Source organism: Oryctolagus cuniculus, chromosome 10 (genome assembly GCF_051225735.1).
Source record: "Oryctolagus cuniculus isolate XC-2025 breed Fujian yellow rabbit chromosome 10, ASM5122573v1, whole genome shotgun sequence".
Taxonomy (NCBI): Eukaryota; Metazoa; Chordata; class Mammalia; order Lagomorpha; family Leporidae; genus Oryctolagus; species Oryctolagus cuniculus.
The window spans coordinates 28,482,496-28,508,438 of record NC_142876.1 but is presented as its reverse complement, the minus strand read 5'-3'; the positions used below and the strand labels follow the sequence as shown (position 1 = coordinate 28,508,438).

Genomic DNA, 25,943 nt, shown 5'->3' with positions numbered 1-25,943 from the left:
GAACCATGAGATTGCATTTCCCACTGGATTCTTGCATCGATGGAGGAGGAAGGTCAGATGGGGGTAGGAGGGAAGTTAGGACTTTGGCGGGAAAACAAGACCCAGAGCAGGAAGTGGAATCATGTCCTGGGCCAGCCGTGTTAGGTAGGAGGGGTCTTACACTTTGCTTTCCATTGGCAAAGCCTGGGACTGATTTGCTGCTGTCTCTAGTGCTGGGCTCAGCTGGGGTGGCTTCCTTGGCTGTGCCTAGTGCAGTTGCACAGGGCCCCACAATTGGAAGCACCCCATCCTGTTGTCACCATATTGAAATCTTGAATTATTTTCTCTTTTAGTAAAAAAGTGTTTCTATTACAGTACACTAGTCCCCTCTTAACTGCAAAGGATGCCTGAACCAATGGATAGCACTGAACTATGTATGAACTATGTGTAGATACATACCTAGGATAGAATTTAATTTATCAATTAGGCACAATAAGGGATCAACAGCAATAATTACAATAAAATAGAACAATTAGCATAATATGCTGTAATTAAAGTTAACAAGCTGGCACATTGTCACACAGCGAGTTGAGATGCTGTGATGCTGGCATCCCGTATTTGAGCACTGATTCCAGTCCCAGCTGCTCAGCTTCCAACCCAGCTTCCTGCTAATGCACCTGAGAAAGAAGATGGCCCTGCCACCCACATGGGAGACCCAGCTGGAGTTACACCCCGGCCCAACTGCAGCTGTTGTGGCCATTTGGAGGAGTGAATCAACGGATGGAGGATCTCTTTCTCTGTCATTCTGCCTTTCAAGTAAATAAATACATCTTTAAAAAAAAATTTCAGGGGCCGGTGCTATGGCGTAGTAGGTTAATCCTCCTCCTGAAGCGCCAGCATCCCATATGGGCACCAGTTCTAGTCCTGACTGCTCCTCTTCCCATCCAGCGCTCTGCTATGGCCAGGGAAAGCAGTAGAAGATGGATCAACTGCTTGGGAGACCTGGAAGAAGTTCCTGCCTCCTGGCTTCAGATTGACGCAGCTCCTGCCATTGTGGCCATTTGGGGAGTGAACCAGTGGAAGGATGATCTTTGTCTCTACCTCTCACTGTCTGTAACTTTACCTCTCAAATAAATAAATAAGTAAAATCTTTAAAAAATTCAAATTGTTTATTTCTGGAATCTTCCCACTTGATATTCCATGCTTTAACATAGGACATTGAAACTATGAAAAGAGAAACTGCAGATAAGGGAGGGGGGGAACTACTGTGAAATATACACAACCTAAAATCTACCAACTTTAGTCATTTTTTAAAAAGATTTATTTATTTATTTGAAAGACAGAATTACAGAAAAGGAGAGGCAGAGGCAAGGAGAGAGAGAAAGAGAGAAAGAGAGAAAGAGAGAGAGAGAGAGAATCTTTCATCCGCTGGTCCACTCCCAGGCTGGCCTGGGCCAGGCTGAAACCTGGAGCCAGGAGCTTCATCCAGGCTTCATCCATGGATAGCAGGGGCCCGAGTATGTGGGCCGTCTTCCACTGCTTTCCCAGGCACATTAGTAGGGAGCTGGATCAGAAGTGGAGCAGCCAGGACTCGAACCGGTGCCCATATGGAATGGTGGCACGGCAGATGGTGTCCTAACCCCCTATGCCACAGCAGTGACCCCACCTTTAGCCATTAAGTATCCAGGTCAGCAGCTTAAGTACATTTGTGGTGCTGTACAGCCAGCCCCAGCATCCATCAGGTCCAGAACGTCCCATAGCCCCAGTCAGAAATGTTGTATTCATTCAGCAGCGGCTCCCCACTCCCCTGCCCCGAGTCCTGGGAGCCTTCTGTGTCTGCGAGTGTGCTCTGAGCACTTCAGAGGAGCGCAGTCACAGCTGCTGGCCCTCTGCATCTGTTTGCCCCTGTGGGGAAAGGTCTGCAGGAGCCGACCGCGTCCCCTGCACCAGAATCTCCTTCGTGTCCAAGGCTGACTGGCGGCCATGGTGGGAACACGTGACTTCTCATTTACCCACTCATCCCTCGGGGGACCTTCGGGCCGCTTCCACCTTGTGGCTACGGTGAACAATGCTGCTATGAACACGGGTGTCCAAGTTGCTATTCACCTTGTCTTTAAAATGGGAGGAACGAGGCCGGCGCCGCGGCTCACTAGGCTAATCCTCCGCCTAGCGGCGCCGGCACACCGGGTTCTAGTCCCAGTCGGGGTGCCGGTTTCTGTCCTGGTTGCTCCTCTTCCAGGCCAGCTCTCTGCTGTGGCCTGGGAGTGTAGTGCTTGGGCCCTGCACCCCATGGGAGACCAGGAGAAGCACCTGGTTCCTGGCTTCGGATCAGCACGATGCGCTGGCCGCAGCACACCAGCTGCGCCGGCCATTGGAGGGTGAACCAACGGCAAAAGGAAGACCTTTCTCTCTGTTTCTCTCTCTCACTGTCCACTCTGCCTGTCAAATAAAAAAAAAGGGGGGGGGGAACGAGAATCAGTGGAACGTTCTATTGGAACTCTGTCACCCCTCAAGGCCGATGGGAAGAAACTAGCAAAAAAGATCGTGGATGGTGACTAGGGGGGAACGATTCTTTCCTGGTTGATTTTTCTTCCTCATTCACTTGCACCCATCTGTCCGTCTGTAACCAGCAGTCAGACACCTCGTGGAGGTAACAATAGTGTGGAGGAGGAGAGAGGGAGAAAGCACAGCATTAAACTTCCCCACTCACTGTGAGACGTCTGCCGTCTCCGTGTGCTCCTTCCTGGGGACAATGAATGGAGTCCGGGTGACGAGTATGTGCAGGCTCCAACCGCTACACCTCTACTTTAATATGCTTGAAATTTTAGTATGACAATAAAAAATCATTCGGAAAAAATCTGAAAAGTGTCCCTTGGAGTGGAAGACAGGAGTCTGCTCTACTTCCTGGCTTAACCCACCTCGGCTGGCTTGGTCTCCATCTCTTCGGGTAGGGAGTTTGAGACTTGGCACAAGTCCCTGGGTGCCTCAGGAGGCCTCCCAGAGCCCTGGAGTACGGACAAGCCGTGCTGGGCGCATTTCCTGCTCTGCACTCTCCGGGGCACCGTCCTGGAGTGAATTCCAGTAAAATGAACATCCTGGACAGGAGAAGAGGAGGGAGGAATTCCTAGACTGGTTTCTGGACAACACTTCTGTCTTCTGCCACCGCCGAGGGCCAGCCCAGCTGAGCTCCCAGGCCGTGGGCCGGGCTGCAACCCTATGCATCTTCCAGTCCCAGCCCCCACCTCCTCCTATTAGGGATTTTAACAAAAGAAGGAACCTTGAACCAGATCCTGATACTCTATCAGCCTTTCATGTGGTCCTGGGACATCTGCTTGAGAAACCGCAGGCTTCAGGGTGAGTCACTGGCCCCCATCTGTCATTGGCTGGGAGAATCTCCTGATTCCAGGGAGCGGAGCTCCTGTGTCGCCTATTGGAGGGGAGCAGGCCCCCGGGCCAGCAGCCGCTACCTGGCCCCAGCCATGCCAGCGCCCACGGCTCCCACGTCGCCTCCCAGCTTCTCTGAGGCCCTGGCAGCACCCAGTTTCCCGAAACTGTCTGGGAAGTTTGGAAGCGAGTCCTGACGGGGTTAGGAAGATGAGAAAGACAGGCCACAGACCAGCCAACAAAATCTGCAAATGAGCGTCGGCCACGCCACGAGGACCGCACCTGCTTTCAATTATGCCTGGGGGTGGCAGCCCTGATGTGATTTAAAAAGTGTGAAGCCTTCTTAATCCTGCAGAAAAATCACACTTTCCATAGTGGCAGCTCATGCCTGGCCTGGTCTGAAGACGTGGGCCTGGCAGGCGGCTCCTGGAGCAGCCCCCACGAGGGCAGAGTCCTACAGGAAAGCTCTGGAGTTAGTTCTCTGAAATCCTAGAAGGCTCTCCCAGGGCCACTGTCAAGAAGGAGACTGGCCGCAGTGCCTGTGGTTTCTGTCTTCCTGGGCAGGGCTGGGCCCGCGCCCCTGTGGCCACTTGCCCTGGGGACCGCAGACACGTCTTTTCTGTTTGCTGGAACACAGCAGAGAAAAGCGGTGAAGAAGCTCACGCTGGTTTGTCTGCACAGAGTATATTTTGGGCAGCGTGGATGCCCTAAGTGTGGGCTTGGTGCAAAGAGGCAGGGGCTCACATCGTGAGTTACAATGTCAAAGATAGAACATTAATAGTTAGTGACTTTTATTTTATTCTTAAACATTTTATTATTTATGGACTTGAAAGAGAGAGAGAGAAAGATCTTCCATCTGCTGGATCACTCCCCAAACAACTACAATGTCTGGGTCTAGGCCAACCTGAAGCCAAGAGCCAGGAGATCCATCCGGGTCTCCCATTGTGGGTGCAGGGACCTAAATACTCAGGCCATCTTCCACTGCTTTCCCAAGCCATTAGCAGGGAGCTGGACTGGAAGTGGAGCAGCCAGGATTCAAACTGGCACTCACAGGGGATGCCAGCATTGCAGGCAGGCACTTAACCTACTGTGCCACAATGCCGGCCCTGTTGGTGATTTTAAAAAGGAGTCTTCATATATGTCAACCTTGGTGCTGCCCCCACCTGTCTTCTCTTAATCTGTTCTACAAACTACTCTGGGGCAGTATCCTGATTCCACAGGTGAAGTGCACTCTCTGAGGCCATCTGTGTTATAAGCAGCAGCGATGACATTAAACTCAGCCCCGTCTGAGCCCAGAGCCTGTCACTGGGCGGCACACTGCTTACATCTCTCCTCCACCATGAGGTTGAGGCACTAGGACCCAAGGGGACTTGCTCCAGGTCTTGAATTCGTTGGTGAAGAAGCTGGGAAGAGAAGCCAGGAGTCCCAGCTCCTAGGGCAGGGGAAGGCGGTTGAGAGGGCTCGGGTGGGGCAGTAACCGTGGGCAGGCTGATGGGTGTCACCAAACCTCGGAGCCTTCGTCTGTGCACTTGAGAACGGCCAGTGTGCAGTAGGGTTCAAGGCATGTCCTTGCAAACCTCTGTGTTGAACGTGGTCCTGGTTAGGGACTTCATCAGGCAACTCTTTTATTTATTTATTTATTTTTGACAGGCAGAGTGGACAGTGAGAGAGAGAGACAGAGAGAAAGGTCTTCCTTTGCCGTTGGTTCACCCCCCCAATGGCCGTTATGGCCGGCGCACTGCGCCAATCCGAAGCCAGGAGCCAAGTGCTTCCTCCTGGTCTCCCATGCGGGGGCAGGGCCCAAGCACTTGGGCCATCCTCCACTGCCTTCCCGGGCCACAGCAGAGAGCTGGACTGGAAGAGGGGCAACCGGGACAGAATCTGGCGCCCCAACCGGGACTAGAACCCGGTGTGCCGGTGCCGCAGGCGGAGGATTAGCCTAGTGAGCTGTGGCACCAGCCCATCAGGCAAGTCTTAGCGTTTACTCTGGCCATGGTCCTGTTTGATTCACAAATATGCTCCTTGTTGGCTGAAATCATGAGCAACCTTCGATTCCTTGTCTGGAGGGGGCAGAGCCGGACGCAGGGCAGGTCCTCGTGCCTTCTCACTGCCTGGTGAGTGGTAAGAGCCACAACCAGGGCTTGTGTTCCGAGACCTGGGCTGAGACCCGGGCCGGAGCTGGCCTCCTGCGAGGGAGAGAGGGCAGCCCAGCCACCGATGCCCTGCTGGTCCTGGCTGCGCGGTCTCCTGGACGTGGAACTTTCTCCCGGTCTTTAGCGCAGATGGCTCTGGAAACAACTGGCCACACCAGAGCTGGCAGCAGTTCTGGGAGTTGAGGAGCTTTGGGAGTTTGGGGGCCCCTGGCCTGTTGTCACTCGTAGGAGTCCACGCATGGAGGTGGCCCAGATATCCCCACGCTGGTCACACGCGAGGGAGAATTCGGCTTTCCCAGCCGAGCCGGGCTTGAAACCAGGTGACTTAAGTGTGGGACAATCAGGTTGGCGCCACAGCTCACTAGGCTAATTCTCCGCCTGCGGCGCCGGTACCCTGGGTTCTAGTCCCCGTCGGGGTGCCGGATTCTGTCCCAGTTGCCCCTCTTCCAGGCCAGCTCTCTGCTGTGGCCCGGGAAGGCAGTAGAGGATGGCCCAAGTGCTTGGGCCCTGCACCCCATGGGAGACCAGGAGAAGTACCTGGCTCCTGCCATCAGATCAGCCCAGTGCGCTGGCCGCAGCACGCTGGCTGCGGCGGCCATTGGAGGGTGAACCAACGACAAAGGAAGACCTTTCTCTCTGTCTCTCTCTCTCTCACTGTCCACTCTGCCTGTCAAAAAAAAAAAAAAAAAAAAGTGTGGGACAATCACAGCAGCTGTGAGGAGGAGGAAACCAAGGGCACTTGCCACTCACCAGCACCCCTAGGTCACTCTGCTCTCCCGGTGGGAGCCCCAGGCAGAGTGGACAGCTGCAGGGGGACACCCAGCCTGCTGGGGACTCCACAGAGGCTGCACTTTTGCTAGAGACTTGGGCACCTTTGGTATGTGTGGGTTTGCACTATTTTTCATCAAGAAGGCCCCTCCTCCTGCCACCACTGGACCCACCCACCCACCCCTGGGTGAAGGCAGAGCTGTTCAGGACTTCGAGGAGAGAGCGCAGGACACCCCCCACGGCTGTGCCTGGGACCATGCCTGCACTGCTGTTTCCTGGCCAGGTAAGGACTTCCGGAGCAAAGATGACCTTCCTGGAGAAGGAAGCTGGGACCCGCCAACTCCCCTGGGGCAGGGAGGTGAGGTGCCGGAGGCCCTTGGAGTGCTGTGTTCTGAGGCTGACCCATCCACGACAGGGGTGGGGGGGGTTGGGACGTGGGGTGCCGAGAGATGGCAGGAGACGGCCCTCCCCCGACTCTTGGCGGGAACCTTCTCCTTGAAGCGCTGTCCTCAGAGGCTGGATGGTGCCCCCTAGGGTTCAAAGGCTGGAATGTGTCTGGGGAAAGGCCCTGAAGGGCGGGGGAGGAGGGAAGCTGGCTTGGGCAGGACTTCCTGTCCAAGGCCTCAGTTTCTCCAGCAGGCACCTCATGACTCTTTTGGCTTCATCCGGCTCAGAGAGTGGGGGAGGCACAGCAAAGGCCCTGGCGGCACTTCTTCCTCCACGCCAACAAGGACTGCAAGACAGAGTCCACGGCCCCAGCAGAGGATGGGACCCCAGCGCGCCTGCACCTGCTCCCCAGCGGCTGGCCAAAGACAACGCCCAGCTCAGGGGGCCTTGTCTCGGTCCTGGCCGTCACTACCTCTGTTCCCTAGTCCCCGTTAATGTCTGCCCCTGGGGTGTATGTGTGTGTGTCTGTGTGTGTGACTGTGTGTGTGTGCCTGTGTGTGTCTGTGTGTGTGCCTATGTGTGCCTGTGTGTGTGTATGTGTGTATGTCTCTGTGTGTGTATGTGTGTATCTGTGTGTCTGTGTGTCTCTGTGTGTGTGTCTGTGTGTGTGCAGTTCCTGTTTGAGGCTTTCAGAGGGTGTGGTAAGAATCAAATAGGAAAGGGCTTTGAAGAGGATAAGGTTCCACTCAGTCTTAAAGGATTATTATTTAGCCAATTCCTTGAAAGAAAATCCCAGTGGGAACTTTCTCAGGCCCTGGAGGGGTGTGTCCTGGAGATCATTTCAGAGTTATATGGTGGAACGTTTCCACCTGGCCCGCAGACTGGCGAACCCTTGTACCGGACATGCGTTCAGCCGGATCCTACCGGTACCAGGCTGGGTCAGATACGGCCTCTGGGTAGTGGCCTAAAATGTTCCCACGTTAGTGAGCTATTCACAGGACCATTAAGTGCCCAAAGCCTGTCCCTGCCACACTCACTCCAATTTGATTGCAGTACAGATGGTCTCCTCCTTATGATGTTTTTGCCATCAGGATGGTGTCAGAGTGACACACATGCAGTAGAAATCCTGCTTGGAACTTTGAGGTTTGATCTTTTGTTTTTCCCCAATGTGGAAAAAAAATGTCCCAATGTGGGCTTTCAAAAAATTTAAACTCACAAAGCCGGCGCCGCGGCTCACTAGGCTAATCCTCCGCCTTGCGGCACCGGCACACCGGGTTCTAGTCCCGGTCGGGGCGCCAGATTCTGTCCCGGTTGCCCCTCTTCCAGGCCAGCTCTCTGCTGTGGTCAGGGAGTGCAGTGGAGGATGGCCCAAGTGCTTGGGCCCTGCACCCCATGGGAGACCAGGATAAGTACCTGGCTCCTGCCATCGGATCAGCGCGGTGCACCGGCCACAGCACACCGGCCGCGGCGGCCATTGGAGGGTGAACCAACGGCAAAGGAAGACCTTTCTCTCTGTCTCTCTCTCTCACTGTCCACTCTGCCTGTCAAAAATAAAAAAAATAAATAAAAATAAAAAAATAAAATAAAAAAAATTTAAATTCACAATAATTGTGCATATTTATGGGGTGCCACGTGACATTCCAATATATGCCCACAATGTGCACTGATCAAATCACGGAGGTCAACGCTTCCCTTGGCATTAGGAGTTGGGATCTCCTCCTGGGCCAGCGGCGCACAGTAGGGCCCTGTTTCTGAAGGCTGGGCTGCAGCAGCGGCTCCCCAGTCACAGGGGTTGGCAATCTGCACTGTGCACTGTTTTGAATCACTTGCATGGAAGTGGTCAGCCCTACTTTAGAAGGCAGGCTCCGTGTGAGACGACCTGGCCCGAGCGTAGGCTGCCATGCGTGCTCTGAGCACACTGAGGGGTGGTGAGACCACAGCGGGATGTTTGGGTCAGGGGCAGAAATGCAGTTTCAACCTAGGATGTGTTTCTCGGGGCATCTGCATGGTTCAGATACACAAACTTCTAGCCGTTTGGAGCCCTCCTACTTTGCATACTCCATGAAACTGTACCCAGCGCTGCTAACCATGGCTAAGACAAACCCTGCAGGGGTGCAGGGCCCCACTCTCCTACAGCCTTCCGGAGCTCCCAGACCCGGAGACGCTACACCGGGCTGTGGAGTGAGGTCACCTACACTCACAGACCCTCTCCGATCTCCCCTTCTGCCCCAGGACTTCTCTTCCCCAGTCCTGCTGGAGGGACATCCCCTGGCATTCCACACCATCCTGTGCCACCCTGAAAAGCTTGCTGGGCGGGGGGTGAGGGGTGCCACTGACTCCTGTGCTTCTCCCTCTTTCTTGATCAGCCCTGAACTTCTCCAACTTACCGACGGCCTCAGAGTGTCAGAAAACATCCTACGTTTCTCTGTGGCTCGGTAGAGGGGCCGAACAAGCTTCAGGGACCCTTCACCAGGCACTTCTCTGGTGTCTGGTGTGGGCAGGACTTCGGGAAAGGCAGCAGCTCTTGGGAAGACAGACAGGCAGAAACCCAAACCCTGGCCAAGCGTACCGGGCACCTGAGTCCTGGTGATACGCATGGTCAAGCGGGAGTGGCCAGAGGGGGGACACAGCCAGGGCGGCTGTGGGGACCGTGCCCCCAGGGTTGCAAGTGCCCTGCCCGGTTCCCATGCTGATCACCAGCAGAGCTGGGTGCCTGACCCGTTGCTTCCCAAACAATGCCCTGGTTAGTCCTGCCCGGGACAGTTAGTCCCGGAGGAGAGCTGTTTGCCGTGAGAACAGCACCTGCAGACGGCCGTGTTCTCTGCCTCACAGCTGTGGCGTCAGAACATCTCACTCCCCTGGCCGCAGTGACTGGGTCAGGGCATGCGATGGATCAGCAGCAGCACTTCCGGGGCCAGGTGCGTGTCCTCTCTGGCTGTCCACAGAGCTGCCGTGCAACCTTTGCCCCTCATAGACACTGAGAATGAACGCAGCCCGGAGAGCAGAGGCAGGAGCTAAAGACTCAGTCCTGGAGATATTGCTTGAGCTCCTGGATCAAGCTCCACCTGAAGTTCTCCTGGAACTTTTTGGTCCTGAAGGAGCCGGACCATTCCGTTTTTTACATCTCACATGCAGCGTGCACTGCGAGGCCCCACTGGCCAGCTCTCTGTTGTGATTTTCCACAATCACTCTTTGGACGTGGTTCTTTTGATTGTCATACTCCTGTGCACAAATATCCTGCCAGGGCCCTCCTCTGAGTCTCCCGGAGTTCAGTCTGGTTTAATGGCCATTTATTTGTTCAATGAGAATGCTGCCATATGCTGAGCCCTGTGCTGTGCTGGAGAGAGAGAGAGAGAGAGAGAGAGAGAGAGAGAGAGGGCTGGGACGCAGTTCCTGGTTTCAAGGATGGACTCCCAGCACGTCCTTCAATGAGTGCGGCACACAGTGCAACGCGTACATCTGCAAGTCCACGCCAGGCCCAGAGACACAGCCAAGCAGAAGGAAGTCAGTCTTGGAGGCGAGGGGAGCCACCAAGGGAGGTGATGCCAGAACAGGGGTTCAAACGACAAAGTGAGGGTGAGGTTGGAGACAAGACGCTCCTGCGTGATGGCGGCTTTGCCTCGCCGTGGCCGGCCTGGCTTGAAGCGAGGTTTAGTGGCATCCTCGGGTGCCCCTCCCCCGTAGACTGGTTCTTTCCTAAGTGGAACAGCTCCCGCGCGGGGGGGGGGGGGGCTTGGGTGAGCTCCTCCAGGCTGAGCTAAGCGCTGTGTGGCCACATGGGCCGTCCTGGGCTTTTTGATTTGGAGAAAAGAGGATTTTTTTTTTTAACATTTTTATTATTGTTATGTATTTGAAAGGCAATGAGATGGAGAGAGAGAAAGAAGAGGAGAGAGAGAGAGAGAGAGAGAGAGAAAGAGAGAGAGAGAGAGGTCTTCCATCTGCTGGCAGCTGGGGTCAGGCCAGATCAAAGCCAGGAGACTAGAATCAATCCAGGTCTCCCACGTGGGCAGCAGGGAGCCTGTGGCTCCTGGCTTCGGTCTGGTCCAGCTCTGGCCATTGCAGCCATCTGGGACGTGAACCAGAAGATGGAAGATCTCTCTCTCTCTGCCTCTCTCTGCCTCTCTCTCTCTGTCTCTCTCTCTGTCTCTCTCTCTCTGTCTCTCTCTCTGTCTCTGTCTCTCTCTCTCTCTCTGTAACTCTTTCATAATAAATAAAATAAAATGAGCACTCACTTTTCTGAAAGGATTAAATTGGGTACACATTAGAAAAATCGACAAGACTGTAAATCATGAAAGGAGACGTACAACAGCCTAATAACCGCAAAAGGTGATGCCAAGTCTGACTTACGTGTGCCAGAAAATCACAGAGCTTCATTACATTTAGATTTTATTTTGACAGTTTTAGGGAGGTGAAGATTAAACGATGATAAGTGAAAAAACCAGGGTGGGTGAGACCTGGACAAGACGGGTGCTCGCCGCCTGCTCAGGTTGTAATCGGATGCACCTGGCCAGGACGCATTCACACTGCACCTGCTCTCAGCACCGCTGTTATGCAGAAGTCCTGTCTCCACGTGGGGACACAGGCATCACAGACTGCCGGGTGGGAGGCAGCCGAAGCAGCACAATTCTACCTGCCCCGTACTGCACACAGTTGAAACCTAAAATTGCATATTCTGTACATGTTTTCCTTGGTCTATTTTCTGTTCTTTTTTTTTTTTTTGAAGATTTGTTTATTTATTTATTTGAAAGTCAGAGTTACATAGGGAGAGGGGAGGCAGAGGGAGAGAGAGAGAGAGATCTTCCATCCACTGGTTCACTCCCCAGAGGATTTGAGAGACCAGCTGGCACCGCTTTATCCTCAGGAAGTCCTTGACTACAGCCCAGAGCTGCTCTCCTTCCCCTTCTGGGCATCTGGCTGAGCTGGGTTCTCTGGGCACAGCCGCAATGGGAAAAGGTGGTTGTGAGCTCAGGGGACAGCCGTGGACTGCTGGGAGGAGAGAAGCAAGTCGTCCATTTTAATGCCAGAGAACGATCACCTTGGAAACCAGGCGATGCTTCCAGAACCAGCCTACAACAAGACGCTTGCTTGTGTACTCTCAATGCTTTTGTTTTTCTTTCTTTCTGGAGCTTTTACTTATATTGTAGAGAAGTCTATTGAAATATTTATTGTGTTTTTAAATGCTTAGTCATTTAAAAATTTATTTGAGAGGTAGAGAAAATTCTTCGGTCAGCTGGTTCACTCCTCGGATGCCTGCTCCAGTGACCCCTCAAACTCAAATGCCCCCCAAAAACACCCTAATCATCACAAGGACAAAGATGACGTTGGGCTCATCTTCACCCCCTGCACCAGAGCAAATCCAAGTGGGTGAGAAATCTCCATGGAAACAGTGGACGCAAATATAGACTAGAGTAAAGGCTGAACTGGAAAGTTGAAAATACAGACCATTCAAATCTCAAGAAAGAAGATCTGGAGGAAGACAGCACAGAGCAGAGAGACACACGGGGAAACAAAGGAAAACAATCATACAGAGACCACGTCATACTTCATGCGATGTATTTTTTAAAATGAGTACAACATTGAATTGTAAGTGACTATGACAGGAACAGAAGCTTAGATCAAACTATACTCCAAATTGTGCTTCCCTACAAAGAAAATGGCCTCCTAGACGATGCCACAAAATTAAGGCAACTGGAATTATTATGCACTTTTTAAAAATATGTGTTTCCATACAGATGAGATTGATGGATTACATGCTAGGAAAGAGAAGAGGCCAACACTTAGCTGCTTCTTCTCTCCTGTTTTCATCTTCCTCCTGATGTTATTTCAAGTGTATAAAAGTTTATAACATTTCATTCTGCATTCTGAAACATGATTATAGTGGGCATTTCACAGCCTTTCTATACTGAATTGGATTTTATGTTCCCTACCAGGTTTATTTCTATGACTGTAGTAACAGGATTATTAAAATAAAGCTTCGTTTATATATTTGAAAGGCTGAGTTACAGACAGAGAAGGAGAGACAGAGGGAGATCTTCCATCCACTGTTCATCCCCAAATGGCTGCAACAATTGGGCCTCAACCAGACTCCATCCAGGTCTCCCATGAGGGTGCAGGGGCCCAAGCACTTGGTCCATCTGCTGCTGCTTTCCCAGGCCATTAACAGGAGCTGCATCAGAAATGGAGCAGCCGGGACTCGAACAGGCATCCATATGGGATGCCAGCATTGCAGGAGGCAGCTTAACCCGCTGTGCCACAGCGCCGGCCCCGACAGGATTCCGTATTTTGATTCAACCTTTAGTGAAGGAGAGCCCCCCCCCCCCCCCAATCTGGGAGGCTTTTCAGAGAGCTCGGGGAAGCTGTGTTTCTGAGTCCTTTCACGTCCGATAATATGAGCTCCTGCTCTTACACTCCAGCGCCAGCTTGGCTGGGCGCAGTCACTTGGCTCGTCCCCATGTCCGGCCCCGCATTTCTCCTTTGTCCTGGCACTGAGCACGGCGGGAAAGACTTCTGGGGCCACCGTATTTTTCTCCTTGTAAGAGAAATAGCTTTTGGTCTTGCATGTGAAAAAAAGATTTTTTCCAAGTTTAATGGTTTGACCAGAATGTGTCTGAAGGTTGAATGCTACAGCTTTTCCCTAATGGACGGTCTGTATTTTCAATCTTTCCAGTTCAGCCTTTAGTCTATATTTGCATCCACTGTTTCCATGGAGATTTCTCTCTCACCCACTTGGATTTGCTCTGGTGCAGGGGGTGAAGATGAGCCCAACGTCATCTTTGTCCTTGTGGTGATCAGAGTGTTTTGGGGGGCATTTGAGTTGGAAGCTGTCTTCAGGGCCTGGGAGGTGTCAGGGACCAAGGGACAGGTCTGGGGCCAGGGCTGGGATGTCTGAACAGAGAGATGGATGGGCTTGCCGAGGGAGAACATGCCAGCACTAACAGGAGCAGGACTGAGACCCACACCTTGGGGAACCTGTGGCAGAGAAGCAGGCGTCAGAGAGGTAGGGGCCACGTGAAGCAATATTGAAGAAGCCACAGCGAGAGGACTTCAGGGAGGAGGGGAGCCACAGGACCAGATGCTCTGTGGCGGCTGGAGGTGACGAAGGCTGAGATGACCATCGGATTGCATCCCGAGACAGTGGTCCCCACGAGGGCAGGAGCAGGTGGTGAGACAGGAGACAGCTCTTTCCAGAACAGCGCAGAAGGGGAAGGAAGACGCGGCTGTCCGGGACTGATTGGAGGGAGAGTTTAGCAATTCCGCAGATGTGTGCAAGGCGTTGGGGTGGAGAGAGAGAAGGAAGAGAGGAAAAACAATGATGGGAGAGTAGGTGGTGGGAGAGGGGCCACAGCCTCTGCTCGCAGTGTCCTAGGAGAGCCGATCCTCATGGCCTCCTGCAGCCAGCTCCAGAGACGGGAAAAGACAAACAAGGAAGCACAGTGAGGCCGGCGCTGCGGCTCACTAGGCTAATCCTCCGCCTTGCGGCACTGGCACACCGAGTTCTAGTCCCAGTTGGGGCGCCAGATTCTGTCCCAGTTGCCCCTCTTCCAGGCCAGCTCTCTGCTGTGGCCCGGGAGTGCAGTGGAGGATGGCCCAAGTGCTTGGGCCCTGCACCCCATGGGAGACCAGGAAAGTACCTTGCTCCTGCCATCGGATCAGCGCGGTGCACCGGCCACAGCGCGCCGGCCGCGCGGCCATTGGAGGGTGAACCAACGGCAAAGGAAGACCTTTCTCTCTGTCTCTGGGGATCGGCTCTCGAACATGGCTTTCCCGTGACGCAGAGGCCAGCCTCCGCTGGCCCCTGCAGGTCCCAGGTTGGCAGTGACCCAAGGGGAGAGGCGGCGGGGGGAGGTGCTGAGAGGGACACTTCTGGAGACGGACCATCCGAGTCTAACCTGCAGGAGTTTAACTTGACCTTCCTGACCTCAGCTTCCTTATTGTGGAATTCGCTCCAAAAGACTGCTGAGTGAATGGAAGAGGCCGAGACAGCACAGGGCCAGCATTGGTGTGCGTGGTTCCTCATCGCTGTCAGCGTCAAAGCTGCCGTCAGCCTCATCCTCGCAGGACTCAGCCTCTCCCTGGATTCCCGCACGAGAACGTCCAGGGTGAAGTCTCATGGGCCCAGCTCAGGCCACTCCTGCGGTTGTGGGGACGGTAAACCACGATGTGTGGCCTCCCTGGAACCACATGGGTAGAGGGGAGTGGGGAGTTAGTGCCTGCGTGGTTTAGGGCCTGCTGGTTTGCTCCCAGCTGGTCGCAATGACCAGGGCTGGGCCAGGCTGAAGTCAGGAGCCAGGAGCTTCCCATTTGGGAAGGGGAGCTTTAATATAAATAGTTTATTGGGTATTTAAAAGACTGCTGTAAAAAAAAATAACAGATAGCCACTACTTTATATTAAAGTTCCTCTTCCCACATGGGCAAAGTTATGTGGTTTTTTTTTTAGATGCCTTTATATTAAAGACAGAGCCACAGAGAGCAGTAGAGACAGAGATTTTCCATCCACTGGTTCACTCCCCCAATGGCCACAATGGCCGAAGCTGAGCCAATCAGAAGCCAGGAGCCAGGAGCTTTTTCCAGGTCTCCCACGCAGGTGCAGGAGCCCAAGGACTTGGGCCATCTTCTACCGCTTTCCCAGGCCATAGTAGAGAGCTGGATCAGAAGAGGACCAGCCAGGTCTTGAACCGGCACCCATATGGGTTGCCGACACTGCAGGCGATGACTTTACCAGCTACGCCACAGCTGGCCCGGAAGCCTAGAAATTTTGTCATTGCTCTCCGAGATGGGGTTTCCTATCTTAGCCAGCTGCCTTGAGGGGGGCCCCCTGCAGGTGGATCTGGGATATTACCACTTTCGTCCCTTTCTCCTTAATTGCTGCACCTAGGGTAACTGACCACCAGGGGGCGCTGCCACATCACTAGGATGCCTGTGCATCGGCGGGCACAATTATCACTAGTCATTATTTGCGGCCTTGTTTCCCTGGTGCCCCAGACTTGGGGCCTGTGACCTCTGGGGGACATTTGAACTTCATGCTGGGTGATTAAAAATGAGCACATGGCTGAAACCAGCTGCCAGAGCTTTGATTAAACCCTGATGCTTCGGCTTTCTGAAAATTTTTGGGCTTGTACTGCCATACCTAGAGTTTTTCTACCTCTGGGAGGCATGGAACCCCACGCCTGGAGTTAGGGCCCCAGGGCAGTACACACGTCCACAGCTCTTCAGGTGTGGGAGCTAAGAAATCCCAGCTTTAAGCTGAAAATTGTGATGTTTGCCAACCTGGTGTGTGGCTTGCGACCAGCGATGGGGGCCACCATGTTGGGGCGGGGGCTGTTTGCCCACCTTCCAGCAAAAGCTGGAGTCACACTCCAGGCCGCTGGATTGGGGGCAGAAGTCCTACTGTTGGTGGCCAGATGTGGAACCTCCGCCGTGGTTGAAGTCCCGGCTGCACGGCCTGGTAACGAGGCAACAGAACCTGTGCAACCATTTCTCCCGCCAGGCAGAGGAGAAATTAGCCAGCGAAAGCCCTGCACACCGCACTCATCTTGAGTAATTTGAATCCTTAGACAGACCTGATCCACCATGTGCAGTCCGTCTGTGGATGCTAAAAGCTTAGTACCACCTTGTCTCGGTGAGAATTAACTTTAAACCCACTCTGCAGACAAACTGGAAGCACTTAGAAATTTCGGCAGACAGCCAGGAACCAGCCCACCCTCTTCCCGTTTCTCTGCTGGCATCCGCTTAATGTGAACAGCTGGTATTTGCTGTTCCTCTGGAGGGCTATCATAATTAAGAGTGAAGGCACCCACGTTTGCAGGATCTGCCTGAGTTTCCAGCGCCGAGAGAGGAGACTGCAAGGGAGGAAGATTTTTACAGGGAGCTAAAACACAGCAGAGACAGCTTGACTTCCATTCACCACTGTCGCTTCTGGGGTTCAACATCTGACTTTCCGCGACTCCTGGCTGGCTCGCCATTCTGTTGTGGGGGCGAGGGGTTTAATGTTGATTTCAGGTTCTTGCCATACAGAAAGACAGGAATTCTTCATGCTGGCATCTAGAAGATAAATTTTATTCGGAAGGTGAGAAAGCAAAGACAGACACGTGGACGTGGATTGGCCACACAGAGAGGTGCTGTTCTTGAGAGGGCAGTGGGCTCAGAAGAAGAGGGTGGGCGTGGGGAAGCAGAGAGAGAGAGAGAGAGAGAGAGAGAGACCCAGTGCCGCCCCGCCCGCCTTGTGGTCTCAGAAGAGAGAGCTCGCCCCCATCCCCCGCATTGTCAGCCTCTTTACACGGTGTCTCCCCTCCTGTCCAGATGGATATGCATCCTGGGGAATGGGGGCATTTTGATTGACAGGGTGGAAGGTAGAATTACATATGGGGTGGGGGCTGTGGCTTCCAGCTAGGCAGACCTGGCTGGCTACCTGTCTACCTCATTGTTAAGGGAAAATGGCAGAGAGAAAATATTATTACCTCAGTTCTTTGTCTCACATGGAAGAAGAATTTCCCAGCAGACAAGGCAAAGAGAAAAGCGAGATTTAAAGGTTTAAAAGCGAGAATGTATTAGGGTCAGAGACCTCCAGCCACAGTGGCATGGAAGCAAAGCCCAAAGGACCCGTGGCACTGGGGCTTTTAAGTACAATTGCACCTGTCAGTCAATGAGGTGGGACAACCCCAACCAGAGACCCGATTCACAGTTCTCTATCCGGCCGGTCTGCTTGCTCAGACGTCACAAGGGTGGGACAGGCGCTTGTTTTCCCCACGCCCTTGCTGTTCTCCTGGGAAATCCGGAGATCCTGAGGGAGGAGGGCGGGCAGCTGGTTTTTGCTAAAGATAACCTTTTGGAGGGAAGCAAGCATTCTACACCCCCAAATTCCACTGGGACCACCCAGACTGCCCATTAACCCACCCGACTCCTCACAGTATCATGTCCATTTGGAGAATGAACTAGTCAGTGCAAGCTCTCTCTCTCTCTCTGTATGTCTCTCTCTCTCTGTGTATGTGTGTGTGTCTCTCTCTTTCTCCCTGCCCCCACCCCCACCTCGTGATGGAACAAGGACGTAGCCTCGGCCACTTTAGCTTCTACCCTGAAGCAGATGAAATTCCCTTTACCCCTCTGCTCCTGCCTTCTTTCAAGAGCCTGGCTCAGCCCCCCCCCCCCCATGCTTTTCCAAGTTTGAAAGCCCTGGAAAAACCTGTAGGAACTCGCTCAGCTCCACTCACTGCCCTCCTCTGCAGACTCTTAGCTCCCCCAAAGGCGTGGAAGACCCAGCCTGCCGGGAGGCCGTGTCTGCCCCGGCTCGCTCCGTGTGCATCCCGACTGTCGGCCACCTCTAAATTCGCTTTGGCTGTGAGTTCATATCCTGTCTCCTCTCTGTTCTGCTCCCCTTCTCCCTACACTGTGTCCTTCAAAGAAATAAACCTTAAAACAAGATTGCTTGATTTGAAATTAGTTAATTCTTTTGCTTAGAGAATGAGAAGGCTTCCATTCGCTGGTTCACTCTGCGCGTGGCCACAGCAGCTGGGCTGAGACAGGGGGAAAGCAGCAGTCTCGAGGGGACGCCATGCGGTCTCCTGAGTGGGTGGCAGGAACCCAAGAACTGGAGCCATCACGGCTCCCTCCCACTCACAGGAGCTGGAATGAGGAGCCAGAGGCAGGTAACAAACCCAGGCACTCAGGAATGGGACCTGGGCATCTTGACCTGCCAGGCCAAACGCCCTCCCGGGAAGTTCTGGGTATGCGGGGGCCTGGTGTGCCGGAGTGGGGTGCTGGGGTCGGCTCCAGCAGCAGCGGCTGGGCTGCGGGTCTTTGTCAATGCCCTCTGGGCTCTGTTTCAGCTCCTTTTGCTTAGCTGTGAAATGCATGCTGGGAGGTCAGCAGGTGAACCTTGAGAATCTACAAAACAATGAGGAAGAGATAAATACCACCCAGTGTGAGGCCGTGATCTCTGGCCTGGCACCAGACCGCCTGGCCTCCCGCCTGCTGGCCTGGGCACTGCTTTCTCGCCAGCTCCGTGTTGATGGGAGCTGTGACCTTGGCCAAACTGTTACCGGAGAAATTGCAGGGTTCTTGTTTCGCGCAAGAAAGAATTCAGGCGTGAGACAGAGAGTAGTGGGAGGTAAAATAGCAAGGTTTATTAGGGAAGGGACATCCGTAAGGACGGATGGACACCTCTCCAGACAGAGCCTGAGACTGAGTGCCCCGTCGCTCGGACTTGCGGGGGGAGGGTGGTAGCGAGGTTACATGGTTGAGTGGAGAGAGTACACCTGGCCAGACCAGGCGGGCGGCTCAGCAGAGAGGCAGAGGGATGAAGTTTTTAAGGAGATGGGTCTTGCTTCCCCACCTCTGCTCCTCTTTGAACAAAGGGCTTTTGGGATGTAAATAGAAAAACTTCTCTCTGAGTTTTCTCTTGAAGGTCTGAAACAAAGGACTTTATGGATGCAAGTGTTATCAGACAGGAGGAAGGGTGAGCAGGACCCCCTAGAGAATTGGGATCCAGAGCAGGGTATTTGAAATGCAGATACTGGGCTGCACCTGGGAGTTGGTGGAAGATTTGTCAGGCAGAAGGGGTGGGGCCCCCCACCTGGCAGGTCATCAGGTGGAAGGGGGCAGGGCAGAGCAGGATGTGAATACCGGGCTGCCCCTGAAACACCATCGGGAGGACCTTGAGATGCAGCATATGCTGGACATAGTCTTCCCTTTAGGCCTGTTACACACACATAAGCTCATACCTAACTTCCTACCTAACAAAACCATATCCCCCTCTGGGTCTCAGGGTCTTCATCTGGAAGGCTGCGGGCTCCAGTGACTGAACTCCACGTGGACAGGAGCGGGGTCTCTCGTTCTCCCCTCTGTGCCAGCCCCAGCCTCTGGGCCCGGGGGGCGCTGTTTATCTTTCCCTTCGGTTGGGAAAGTTCCGACGACTGCCTTCTCCCCAGCTCCGCTGCTCCGTGAAGATGCTCACCGAGCGTGGGGGGCACTGAGGCTGGCAGGGTGCTCAGGGCTCCCAGACAGGAGTCAGTGTGGGAGGCGGAGGCCCCGGGGGAGCAGAGCTGGCTGGGGGGGCCCTGAGCTGCTGTAGGGGACACTGCACCTTCCATCACCGTGTCCGTACGCTCTGGAGGGTGGCCTCTTCTTCCTAAACAGCTACTCAGACAATCACAGGGCAGGGACAGGTCTTGGGGTGCCCCCTTCCCGGGGTTGGGAGAACAGGACTGCTAAGACCCTCACCATCTACACACTGTGCCGATGGGGAGGCCTGGGGGCACTCACCCAAACACATCCCATTCTGAGCCTTTTCCCTAGAGCATGTGTGTGTGTGTGCGCGCGCACACGTGCAAAAAAAAAAAAAAAAAAAAACAGCAAGCAGCCCCCTTCCTCATGTCTCAGCTTGACCTGGCCTCTTCCCTCTCTGACAGAGCGCACTCCATTTTCTGCCACCTTGAACTTGACCACATCAGTGCTTTTTTCCCTGGGTGCCCAGTAGGATCTGATCCCTTCAGGAAAGGGACCACTGGGGCCCGGGCTGGGCTGCAGGCAGGGGGTGCGGCTGTGGGTCCGAGGCCCCACATTAACTGTGCGCTCTCCACACAGCCCTGGCTAACGTCCACCTCCTCTCCCACTCAGGTGTCCCGAGGACGTGGCTACGGCACCTTCTCCTCGTGCCATCAGCCAGACCTCGCGAGGGAAGTGAAGCCCACAGAAGAACTTCCCGTCTTGCGTTTATTCCAGGAGGAACAACTCCCTGTACCCCCGCTCCTGGGGACCAGGACACCGAACAGCCCCTCGAGACCCGAGGCCTTGAGTGCTCGGACACATTCAGGGGTGCTCGGGCGATTTCAGGTCTCAGGGCTCTCCGAGGCTTTATAAAGTGAGGGCCCCTGCAGCTCACCCATCTCCGCGGCTCCTTCTTTTAATGTCTCTGCACTTGGGGTGCACCGTGGCTGACTGACGTCAAGCTCTGCCAAAGGGGTTCCCTCTGCTGGGCACCTGGAGAGCACTTTAAATTAAACCCTTTTCATTTTATTTTACTTATTTGAAGAGCAGAGAGACAGCGAGCGAGTATGAGTGAGGACAAGGGACTCCCCCAGTGCCCCCACAGCTGGAGCTGGGCCAGGTCTCCCACGTGGCTGGCAGGGACTCAAGTCCTGGAGTCCTCACTGCCTCCTGGGACCTGGACAAGCAGGAAGCTGGCATCAGAAGCTGGAGCCAGGAATCAAACTCGGGCAGGCTGAAATAGGACACAGGCATCCTTACAGGTGTCTTAACTGCTATGCCTCCCCCATGAATTCAGTTCCTTTAAAAGCTTGATATATCGGGGTAAAATTGGTGCATGAAACTGCACATCGTTATGCACTCGGGTGAGTGTGGACATTTTGCAAACACCCGTGAAGCCCACTGTCACCACAATCAGGTAATAAACGTCACCAGCGCGACCAAACCTCCTGAGACCTCCCCAACTCGCATTTTCAAAAATGCGGCAAGAACACCTGATACGAGATCTGCCTTGTTGGTAATAAATCTCGGGCATTACCGTGTCTGCATTCTGCAATCAGAAACACAGGAAATGTACAGCTTCCCGCGCCCGTTTCCTCTCTACGCTAAGAGCATCCCCACTTCCGGTCTCAGGAATACGCCTGTTCTCAGCCTGTGCTGGGAAGACCACGGCCCCCTATTTGTTCTAAGACGGCCTGGTGGGATGTTCAGAGGGGTGGGACGCGACAGAGCTCTTCTCGGCTCGGCCTCCTCTCTCTTGGCCAAGTCTCATTCGCTTTCACTTCCCTCGGGCAGAGACGGGAACAGGCAGGTGGGCGGGGCCCTCTCGGGACACACTGAAGCAGGTGGAGGGGAGGGCCCCCCAGCCGCCACTGTCTGCACGGGCACAGGGCTCTCATCTCCACCCTGGGCAATGACCTGATGCATACCGCCAGTCACGGCAAGGCTGGGGACGCTGTGGGTTCTCCTTGAAGATGCGGATCTGGAGCCCTGGGTGATGGTCTGATGAGGGGCCTGGTGCTAGGCCCATGGCCACAGCAGGTGCAAACCCAGGGGCTGGCCTGGGATGTACGTTTCATTTCATCTGTGAGCCTCAGTGCCTAGGGACTTCGCTTTTTTTCTTTTTCATCCTAGAAATGTAGTCTGGGAGTAACTTTGCGTGTGTGTGTGTGTGTGTGCGCGCGCGCGCCCAAACCAGCCAGCAGAGCTTCCCCTGGGATCAGCACGGTCCCCTGGTCTGCAGTTTCTGATTGTATCTTTGTCTTGTGTTACTTCAGGAGGCTCCCAAGAGACTGCACGTTCAAGGCACAAGTCTGGAGTTGACGCCTGCCAGGCTCATTCCTGCAGCAGGCTCGGGCTTCTGGAATGTGTCTACACGCTGGCGGTGCCACGAGTGGCTGGCGCTGGAGAGCCCTGTCTCATGCATTTCCTTTTCTAATTCATCGGAATGTGGTGCGCTTGTGGGGCGCGCTGGCGTGCAAGGGCTTGGACAAGTGGGGACTCGCCTACCACACTGGCGGCGTTCCTGGAAACTCTTACAGCCCTCAGAAGCTTGTTAGTGAGGCTATCAGACCAGAGGCGGCTGCAGGGTTCTTGTCCCGGAGCCTGGCGGCTCCTCGGGGAAGGCAGCCCAGGTCGCAGGAGCCACACCTCCCCAGTGCCTTTGCTCCCCAGGTCACTCAGCTCGCCCAGCCAAGGAAGTGAGCAGGAAGGAGACGAGCAGCTCCCAGCAGCCTTTGCTGTTAGCAGGAGAAAGGCTGGTGGCAGCTGTGGACTCTCAGATAGACAGCGGCCTCCCTGGTCTCCGAGGCTGGGATGCCTGAAACCACAGACAGCACCAACCCCGCGTCCACACAATGCTGTCACCTGGACGCCCCGCAGTGTTGCTGCGTCACAGCAGAGCTCACCTGCCCTTCCACGTTTTATGTCCCGGTGTCTCCTGTGCCTCACGACTCTTGGGACTTGGGGCCGTGGCTCAGTCAGGCAAGGGTCACTTAGACACAAACACTGCCCATACCACAAGCCATCAGAAAAGGCAAACAGGTGCTGAGTGACGGACGGGTGGGCCGTGTACACAGCGTGCAGAGCTGGACAGGGCGGCGATGTACCTCCTGGGTGTGATGGAGCAGGGGACTGCGAGGTCCTCACATTACTCAGAATACTGCACAGTTGAAAACTCGTGGACTGTTTCCTTCCAGAATCTTCTATGTAATATTCTCAGACCATGACTGACCGTGAGTACCTGAAATCACAAGTAGGGAAACTGCCCTTCGGGGTTCAGGGTGAGGAAGGGGAGCCACCCTGGCTCCGAGTGCCCCTGAGGGCAGAAACTTGGTGGCTGCCATGGTTACTGCCCCGGCTTCCGTGCCAGCGCGGATGGTGTCCCGGCTGTCTCTGCTCTCAGCTGCTGTGTGTGCATGTGTGTGCGTGGATGTGTGTGTGTGTGGAGGAGGGGGGCTGCCCTGCCTTGCCCCTCGCTCAGCCCTGCGGGGACGGGCTCCCGTCTGTTTCTAGCTCAGAAGCTGTGTCACTGTGGACTTCCTAGACGTGGAGGAACAACAAAGGGCAGTGTCGTTGGCCCTGGGCCACGGGGGCGCTGGCCGGAGGTGGGACATTAGCCCTCTTCCTGCCACCTGGGCTTCTTCACTGCTGGTTCCTTCTCTACATCCCTCAATTCCTGAGACATCACACCGACTTACTTTTTTTTTTTTTTGTAAATTGTTTTCAGTTTTAAAATTTAACAATGTTTAACATTTTGCCACATTTGTTTCACATATAGATATTGCATATATACAAATGAACTATTTTTCTTGAAAACAGAGATATTATTATCACAGAATGATGGATTCAGACAGTGACCGCAGCATGTCCCGCACATGGTCTAATTCAGGAAAGCAGTAACAACTTTCTACGTTTGCTGGGGCCTCTGAGGGGCTGACAGGCCTGGGGAAGCAGCGCCACCTAGGGGAAGAGGTGTCCCCGGGCTCACCGAGGGAGGACCGAGTGGACTCACCATAAGCCTCCTGGTGTGTGGAAATCCATGACTTACCTTAGAAATAAAAAATAGGATAGACACTGCAGAAATAAATCCATGCATCTACAACCAGCTTAGCTCTGACAAAGGTGCTGAAGCACTCTCTGGAAAAAGCAGTCTCTTCAAGAAACGGTGTTGGGAAAACTGGATTTATACGTGGCACAAGTCTGAAACTGCACCCCTACATTCTAAAAAATATTTATTTATTTTAGAGGTAGAGTTACAGACTCAGACAGAGAGGTCTTCCATCCGTTGGTTCACTCCCCAAATGGCTGCAATGGCCAGAGCTCAGCTAACTCGAAGCCAGGAGCCAGGAGCTTAGTGCAGGAGCCTAAGCACTTGGACCGTCTTCCATTGCTTTCCCAGACACATTAGCAGGGAGCTGGATCAGAAGAGGAGCAGCCAGGACCCAAACCAGCACCCATATGGGATGCTGGCGCTGCAGGTAGAGGCTTAACCTACTATGCCATGGAGCTGGCGCCATAGACCTCTGCACTTTACCATATACAAAAACCAGGTCAGAATGGATCAGAGATCTATGTGTGAGAGCTGAAATTACAAAACTGCTTGAGGAAAACATGCCAGACACTGGCATGGGCAACAATTTTTTAGTGAAGACCCCGAAAGCACAGGCAATAAAGGCAAAAATAGACAAATGGGATTGTATCAAACTAAGGCGCTGTGTACAGCAAACGAAACAATCAACAGAATAAATGGACCATTGAAAGAATGGGAGAAAAAATGTGTAAAGCATGCACTGGGTAAAAGACTAGTATCCATGGGGCCAGCAGTGCGGCACAGCCGGTAAAGCTGTCACCTGGGACGCCAGCATCCCATATGAGCACCAGTTCAAGTCCCAGTGGCTCCACCTCTGATTCAACTCATTGCTAATGTGCCTGGGAAAACAGCAGAAGATGGTCCCTCCCACCCACATGGGAGATGGAGTTCCTGGCTCCTGGCTTCAGCCTGGCCCAGCCCCAGATGTTGTAGCTATTGCCAAACAACACCCCAAACTAGTTGGGGCTGTTGCTGTAGAACCCCCAAGCTGGGTCTGCTCGCCCAGTGTGCAGAAAGCCAATTGCTGACTTCAGGGTGGTGGAAGAAAGTAGGTATTTATTGCAAAGCACCGAGCAAGGAGCCAGACAACAACTGCTTAATTTCGGGGCTCCCCAAGAAATTAGGGGTGAAGGTTCTTATAGATTGAAATTGGGGCTGAGAGGTGGGTGATCAGCTCATGCCCAAGTTCCTGGTTGGCCAACGGAGCTTGGGACCTTCCTTTGATTGGTCAGTGATGCTGTGCTCAGTGATGGCCAGGTGGGCTCCAGTAGGTCTGGGGGTTATGTGAGGTGGAAGTTACATTCTGCCTAGACCTGGAATTCCCCTACACAAACCACCCCAGGACAACACTGGCCATCAAGGTTCTTATCTATTGGAGAAACAAATGACTCCTTGAGTCTGGTGGTTAGAACCTTGTAAGGCCAGCAGGATCACTCCCTTAAGTCAGTGAATTCCTTTTGATAAAGGGTGGGCCAGGACACCTTGGGCTAAGGGAGACAGACCAGAGGCTGGGTCCTGCGTTTATGTTACAGGGGTTTGGTTTCATGGCCATTCGGGGAGTGAACCAGCAGATGGAAGATTTTTCTCTGTCTTTCCCTCTCTCTGTAACTCTGCATTTCAAATAAATGAATCTTAAAAAAAAATAAAAACAGCTCTCTGTGGTCTCTCAAGATGGCGCTACAAAAAGACAAAAAACCTAAGAAGTAAACCTGGAAGTTTAATTTGGATTTTAAATATCCTATGGATGATAGCATGCTTGATTCAGGATTCTGGGAGAAATTAAAATCAATCGGAAAACTGGAAATCTCAGGAATGTTGTTCACATTGAATGCTTCAAGAATAAAATTACAGCTGTTTCTGAGAAACATTCTCTAAAAGGTATTTGAAATACCTTATCAGGAAGTACCTCAGGAAGAACAACTTTCAAGATTGGCTTCGTGTGGTTGCATCAGACTAGGAGACTTAGGAACTTCCTTACTTCCAGATCAGTCAAGGTGATATACGGATCAGAGTCTGAGGATTAGGCCACGCCTCCCCTGGAGACTTCCCTTACTCATGAAGTACTCACAAGAAAGAAACATCCAGAAACAGATTTTTAGTTTATTGGTCAATTAAAAAATTGTATTCTTAAAAAAACAAAGAAAAAATAAATAAGCTCTTTTAAGAAGATTAATATCTAGAATATACAAGGAACTCAAAAA

General features: G+C 53.4%; 1 pseudogene across 1 annotated transcript; it reads left to right on the top strand.

The window, feature by feature from the left end:
* The first annotated feature begins 11,046 nt into the window (after positions 1 to 11,046).
* LOC149123718 (ribosomal protein eL22-like pseudogene) lies at positions 11,047 to 25,708 on the top strand (annotated as a pseudogene). Its single transcript, XR_016214543.1, has one exon. The product of XR_016214543.1 is annotated as a ribosomal protein eL22-like pseudogene (transcript).
* Positions 25,709 to 25,943: the final 235 nt, after the last annotated feature.